The sequence below is a fragment of the Otolemur garnettii genome, unplaced genomic scaffold (genome assembly GCF_000181295.1).
Source record: "Otolemur garnettii isolate 467f Iridium unplaced genomic scaffold, OtoGar3 scaffold00248, whole genome shotgun sequence".
Taxonomy (NCBI): Eukaryota; Metazoa; Chordata; class Mammalia; order Primates; family Galagidae; genus Otolemur; species Otolemur garnettii.
In genome coordinates, this window is record NW_003852643.1 from 1,320,033 (window position 1) to 1,328,103 (window position 8,071).

Below are 8,071 nucleotides of genomic sequence, written 5' to 3' on the forward strand. Positions count from 1 at the left end.
AACTGGCCACCCTTGGTGTATGTGGCTAATGCTGTAACCACTATGGTACAGACACCAAGCCTATTTGCAATTATTGATATGATCAGTGTCTTGAGTCATTATCTTTTAATTAATACAATCATTCTGTTTTAGAATAAAGACCTTGATTTAATATTGGAAGGTATTGATTTAATATTGTAATTTAATATTGTAAGTATGCTATGCTGCCAGTTATTACTAGGGAACCAAATGCCCCAACCAGTGACAGAGGGTTGGGAAAAATGTGTGACCTCATACTTCCAGAGCATACAGAACCATCGTTTACAATTTTTCTTCTTGAAATCAACCTGGGACATCTTAGTCTACACAGGGACTGCCATAGCACTTGCTTTGATGCTCATAATGCCTCAGAAATATGTTCAATATCATACTTTGTGGGTCTTCTAAAAGGTATTTTTGTTGTCCTTTTCAAAGGTGATCTTCACAGTCTACATATTTTGCATTTTCACATAAATTTTAGTATCAACTTATTTGTTTCTGAAATATGTGCTTTTGATTGGGATTGTAGCAAATGTATAGAACATTTTTTGTGGAGACTAGACATCTTAACAAAATTGAGTCTTCCCACTCAAGAAGAAAAAGAGTACATGTAAGCAAAGATTACTAAAAAATAGTACCTAAACTATGACTGCCAAGTACTGAATCTTAATGATGAAATCAAACTATTGATGTGTGTGTATGTATATATGCAAGGTGGACATAAATTTCATGTGCAATTTCCTACATTACACTATTTTATATATTTATGATATATTATATATATACACACATAGAGTGGAAATAAATTGGACATAAATATATTACAGATTATAGATTACATATTATATATACACACAGGTGATGATACAGGATTATATACATTTTATAACATATATTAATTTATAATATAATATGTAACAAGATACCAGATAAAATATAATGTAGATTATGTATATTAATAAATATATACTGTGTTTCCCTGAAAATAAGACACTGTCTTATATTTATTTTTTCTCAAGAAGACACACTAGGGCTTATTTTCAGGGAATGTCTTACTCCATGCAGAAATGCATAGCCACGTCCATCACTAGGTCTTATTATCGGCATAGGGCTTATATTTAACAAATGCATAGAAATCTTGCTAGGGCTTATTTTTTGGGTAGGTCTTATTTTGGGGGAAACACGGTATCATATATTTACTATGTTAAACTATTTTAAACTGAACATGAACTTTATGTCCACCCTGTATGTGTACATATACAATATAAAACATTTCACTGTAGAGCTATTTAAGATATAAAATAAAAATTTTAAAAACCGACCATGTCTAAATATTACGATTCTCATATAGTGGAGTTTGTCACATCTTTATTGCTACTGTTAACTGGAGAAAGTTAAGATAAATAAAAATGCATAGAGTCATTTAAATGTTTGGATCCCTTTATTCAATGACTTTCATAATAACACAAAAGTGGCCATATTTTTTCCACGATAGCTTAAAACATCAAAAAGATTTACTAGTATTTTATAACAAGCAATGAACTTTACACTCAATCATTTGAGGTTATAGGCCCAAGGACCAGTGCTACGTGTTACAGGTTGCCAAAATAATTTCAAACATTCTAAGACTTTGGAAATATGGAATGAGTAAAGGTATCACAACAGAATTTCAAGGATAATAGGAAAAACAAGTTAATTGATGCCTAGTTTTTTAAAGACTTCTTTGTAGACTAAGCAGCAACTTTGCTGTCTATATTGAAAATCTTCCCCCACGATCTCCTCTGAATCCACCACAAAATCTTTAACGGGTGGTAGAGTTCCCACCTCTCCCACGACCACGCCCTCTATCATTAGGGAAACCAACCCCTCCTCTGCTTCTATACCCCCCACGGCCACGGTTCGGATTAAATGGGGTTCCAAATGTTTCCGCATTTAGTCTTCTTTCTTCAGCCCGAGTTGGTCTCCGTTCTCTATTATCAGCACAAGAAATATTATCAAAGAAGGATTTAGTTTTGTCATAATAGCAATTAGGTCCAAGTGGACCTTCCTTTTTGGCATTTCCTTCATTCTTCTTGGTATCAACTCCTGAGTCTCCGTTACCTTTGCGATTTACAGGCTTCTCTGGTTTCTCAGGTTTATCTTCTTTTAATTTAAGTTTATTATAAAACTCTCTGTTGATTTCCTCCTTGTTAAATTGTTCATTTGCACTTTGAAAATCTTTCTCAGATTTCACTGGAACATCTACCCAAGTACCAAATTTTCCTCTGTCACCACGATAACCCCCACACCCTCTTCTTGGAGGTGAAGGAGCACCTGGAGCTACTTGGTTTTTGCTATCTTTTCTGAGTTGCTCATTTTCTGGTCTTGAAGCTTTATATACTCGACTGTGCTCTTGATTCTCTACTGATATTTGGCTGATAGATGGCAAAGGCCTGGTTGATACAGAGCTCCTTCTCCCAATAGGTGCTGGAGCAGGTAAGTTGGCTGAGGAAATCTGTACTGCTTGATCCATGATTGGGCTTTTTCTCAAAGGGTGTAACTGAGGGGGTGAATGACCCTGAAATAACTGTGATTTTAGAGAACTCGTATCCTGTGTAAAGGTAGAACCAACTGCATTACTTTGAGAGAAGTTACCACTGTTTGATGTTTCTGTCCCAAAGGATGTCAAAGAGCTTCCAGCAACACTACCAGCGCCAAACCGCTGCCCAAATAATGAACTCGGATTGAAATGATTGTATGCCGGCATTCCACCAAAAAGTCCATAAGAACCCAATGACTCGAACGAAGTAGATGAGCCTAGTGTAGATGAGCCTAGTGAAAACTGAACGATGGCTGGGTCTAGAGGCAAAGAGTACTGTCTTGGTGGCTCACAAACTGTAAGCTGTTTAATAGCATTCCTGCGGAATATAATGTATTCAAAGACTTCTTCTCCAGGTGGTACTGGACAGTCTGTTGGTCTGTCTTCTGTACCAAAGGATTGAACTTTGGCAAGGGCTACAGTGGCGTTCTCGGTGTCGATGGTGTACAGGATGCCTTCATACCGGATCTCTGCCTTGGAAATGAGGCTGATCTTGCTGCCGATATAAGGGTTCTTCCAGCTCATGGTACCACTTTAAGCGACTCACAGAAAGGCTGATCTCACTCTACTGTCCAGCTCTTTCTCAGCAGCGTCTACAGCAACCTCCTCTGACCCAATATGGCGGCGACGCCACCTCCGTTACCCTCCCCAAGTATAACGTTTTCAAGCTGTGGCGCAGGGCATGCTGGGAGCTTATATTGTATTTAATTCACATAGGCCCATTGTTCCTGAAATTCTACAATCCTTCAGTAGGCTGTATTTTAATTTTCTCTCTTTATTTAACATTTAGAATAGTTGTTGCTTTGTTCTGGTGGTTCCTTTTATACTAAATTCTTTACTTCACTACTTAATACCTTCATATGAAATGAAGTCTTACTGATGAATAGAGAAATGATTAAATTATATAAACAGATAATCACATAACAAGCAATATAAATACTCATTAAACATTCAAAACTATGCCAAACTAAAATAACTAAATGTGGCTAGGCACCTAGTTCAGCAGCTAAGGGGCCAAATACACTGGAGCTGGAGGGTTCAAACCCAGACCAGGCCTGCCAAACAACAAGGACAACTACAACCAAAAAAATAACCAGGTGTTGTGGCAGGCACCTGTAGTCCTAGAGACTTGGGAGGCTGAGACAAGAGAATTGCTTAAGCCCAAGAGTTGGATGTTGCTGTGAGCTGTGATGCTACAGCACTCTACAGGGCAACATAGTGAAACTCTATCTCAAAGAAAAAATAACTAAATGAATGCAAATTAATATCCTGAACTACCATGCCAAGTGAAAAAGACAAGCTGATGAAAAATATGTATAACAGGATAACTTGAGGAAAGAATATATGTACATGCACATGTTTTCCAATATATATGTATATACTATATTTATATATATAGTTGAACTCCATTTCTGCCCCTTACTAGATGTATGTGAGCCAGTAGTATTGAAGTACCCTAAGTGAGCCTGAACTTGGCTCATCTATAAAATTGGAATTTTGGTATTTACTTCAAAGACTCATTATGAGGGCAGCATCTGTGGCTCAAGGAGTAGGGCACTGGCCCCATATACCAGAGGTGGCGAGTTCAAACCCAGCTGTGGCCAAAAACTGCAAACAAAAAGACTCAGTATGAGTAGCAACAAGCAAAACTATAAAAAAAATATGACAGGGAGTACTTACACAAATGTATGTATGGTCTTCCCTGTGTTTTCCCTTCCACAAGAGATGACTTAAACATGAATATCTATTAGCCAGGTGTGGTGGCACCTGCCTGTGGTCTCAGCTGCTTGGGAGGTTGAAAAAGGAGGATCACTGGAGCCCAGGAGTTTAAGATTACTCTGAGCTAGGCTGCCACCATCACACTCTAGGCTGGACAACAGAGCCAGATCCTGTATAAAAGAAAAAAAGAGAGAGAGGGAGACAGAAGGAGAGGAGGAGAAGGGGAGAAGTAAATAGTGGGACAGGAGGAGAGGCAGAGAGGGATAGAGGGGGAAAGGGAAGGGAGGAAAAAAAGGAAAAAAAAAGTGAACATCCTTACAGATATCAATTGAATTTGAAGAGGGATAGGAAACATAATATATGCATATTTATATGAGGTATAACCTTAGGTGCCATTTCTTTGTAGGATGGGATATTTAGGACAGTGGAAGCAAGGATGCATGCAAATTCTCAACTCTCTACTTTTTTTTTTTCTTTTTGCAGTTTTGGGCCAGGGCTGGGTTTGAACCCACCACCTCCAGTATATGGGGCTCGCACCCCTACTCCTTTGAGCCACAGGCCCTGCCCTTTACTTTTTATTTTATGTGTTGTTCTCTTATTTTTTACCTTACATTTTGACACTGGAATGTGTACTTTCCTTTCAACTTCAGAAAAGAGACAATATGAAATAATTGAACATGAAGATGGGTTTGCTGTACAACAGATAGAAATTAGGGACCTGGGTGGTCTGCCCTTACGGGGCTACTGGGGACTCACTTTTCCTGTGTTGACCTTAGCCCTTATGCAGAAAAAGATTGTACACCCCAATGGTTAGGGATAGGGACTTTGGAGACAGAGTTTGGTTTAAAATTAGAATCATTTAAAACTGGTTTCATGATGCCTAATAAATAGAGAGTGTCTAGAATAAGTGAGAGCCACATGTAATTAATATATATTTTATATGCATGTATGGAAAATATAATGTGAGAAATGCACAAATATGATATTTGTTTTTCTAAGTGAGGGGTAAAGTTACTAATATATTTATCTCCATTTCTCAAAAATTCTAAATGAGTAAATCATTTTTATAACAGAGTTGAAGCTTATGCATACATTGCTTCTTATGAAATATTTTAGATGTAACACTTTAAAAAATACTATAGCACACTTTTGTATACTCCTATTAAAAAATAAAATATGGGTAGTGCCTGTGGCTCAATGAGTAGGGCGCTGGCCCCATATACTGAAGGTTGTGTGCTCAAACCCCACCCTGGCCAAACTGCAACAAAAAAATAGCGGGGGATTGTGGCAGGCACCTGTAGTCCCAGCTACTCGGGAGGCTGAGGCAAGAGAATCACTTAAGCCCAGAAGTTGGAGGTTGCTGTGAGCTGTGATGCCACAGCACTCTACCAAGGGCAATAAAGTGAGACTCTGTCTCCAAAAATAAATAAATAAAATATTACCTATATAGTTGAAACTCATTTGATGTATTTTCTGATTGTATTAACCTCCTCTGGCTCAGAGGTAATTGCTATCAAGAATTCAGATATTTCAATCTTTGTACATTTCTTCTTTATTTTTATGAAATATGTAAATATCCATACATGAAATATGTTATTCTTCTGTTGCATGTTTAATCTGTAAGCTATTGTCTTATAGGAAAAGGAAGAAATATAAAGTGAACAAGTAGGTGGTGCCCTTTGCTCAGCGGGTAGGACACCGGCCACATGTACCAAGGCTGGTGGGTTTGAACCCAGCCCCAGCCAGCGAAAACAACAATGACAACTGCAACAACAATAACAACAAAGTAGCCAGGCACTATGGTGGACACCTGTAGACTCAGCTACTTGGGAGGCTGAGGCAAGAGAATCACTTAAGCCCAAGAGTTTGAGGTTGCTGTGAGCTGTAATACCTTAGCACTCTACCTGGGGTGACAGCTTGAGACTCTGTTTAAAAAAAAAAAAAAACAGAGAACAAATGCACATTCACATCTCAACAGTGTGGCCTACATATATGTATGCTTTTTCACAGATATATCCTACTTAAGAGGTATTAACATGAACACAACCATTTTCTAAGTTTATGCACTGTAGGGAGGAGTAACACATTCTTCAGATACTATTTTCAAACACCTTTCTTCCTGATATGTTTAGTCTTAGACTTCCCAGGTGTCAGCTAGCCCAGAACAATTCTGAGGCCTAATTTTCCCTCTTTCATTTTCACTGTTACTCATCTATAATTGTACATTTGCAACCTAATGTGGACCACACTGGCAAAAGAATACAATGATAGTTGGGAGTTAGTTTCCACATGTCCAGATTAAATCTTTGGTACTAGCATCCCATTTAGAACTTGAAACAATTTTGTATTACAGATGCTGGCCATGTGTATATTTTCTTTCCCTTTCTTATTTTTAATTGCAAATGTAATATACTTCACAGGTGTTTTAATTCACACGAGCCCATTGTTCCTGAGTCCCTGGGATGAATGAGACTGTGACTCAACACCCACCCCACTGCGCCTCACCTGCTGTGTCCCCCTCTGGAAGCTAGGTGCTGAACCCTGGGTGACTTCATGCAGCCACTTCCCCTTTCCCTGCCCTGTAGTAGTCACTGCTTAGTTAAGCAGGTGGGTGAACAAAGGAGTCTGCTGTCGATTCAAGGGTCTTCATCTGGGAGAGTTGCAGAGAGAAGCCTATTGTGAAACTACTTTCATTTCAGGACTTTATTAAAGGCCTGGGATGTAGAGACTTTGTTGTCTGACTGCTGAATGTAAGGTAGGTTTGAAAGACATGCTTGCCCTGCCCCTGGGTGTCTGTAATTTCCATGAAGTTGTCCAGTTGGGGGTGTCATGTGGATAGATTCACACATTAATTCAGGACTATCCCAGTCCCTAATTCCCTTGGTTTAGAGATATTATTCATATTATCATTCCTGATATTGAGTCACTTTCCTATGGAAAGAACTGGGGATGCTTATTTATTGTTATTGTTATTTTCACTTTCCAAGCAAAGACATTTTTGTCCTAGATAAAAACATAACATTCACAAAAGGAAAAAACTACTAAAAGCCCTAAAAATTATTACTTATGGATAGGCACTGCTAACATTTGAACAGATTTTTTTTAAGAAACTTTACTATGTGATGTAACTATGCCTTTAAGAATAGAAATGACATAATATGCTATTTACAGTTTAATAAACTGCTTTTTTTGACAAGTAAATTATAAAGGTGTATCCATACCAATCAATATAAACCACATAACCAGAAAAATGGCAGAGGAGATATCCAATTTAGGTATGAAAATATGGATAAAATGGTTCGTACTCACAGTGACTTCTCCAGTTCCTAACACTGTAGTAAATGCTACACTCATATGTACTCATTTAATCCTCACTGTAACCAATGAAATAGAGTTACTGTGTCCAACTTTACAAATAAGGCAATTGAGGCACAGTAAGGATAGGGCCAGCAAGTGGTAAAGTTTAGATTTGAACACAGGGTGTGAGGCCCCTGAGTAAATTCATCTACTAAGTATTTGCTACTCCTGCTTAAATCATAAGACATGAAATGGCCTTCCTGTTAATCACAGCAAAGCAGAAAAGAAAAAAAAAGGAATCAACAACTAAAGCACTATTAGTTTCCGGGTACTGCTATAATAAAATAGTGCAATCATGTGGCTTAAGAAAAAAAAAAATATGGCTACAGTAGCTCATATCTATAATCCTAGCACTTCGGGAGGCTGAAGGAGGAGGATGCTAGAGGTCAAGAGTTTGAG

The 8,071-nt window shown here is 38.1% G+C and overlaps 1 pseudogene; it reads right to left on the reverse strand.

Moving 5' to 3' along the window:
- Positions 1 to 1,819: 1,819 nt before the first annotated feature.
- On the reverse strand, positions 1,820 to 3,121 carry LOC100942987 (annotated as a pseudogene).
- Between the last annotated feature and the right edge of the window lie 4,950 nt (positions 3,122 to 8,071).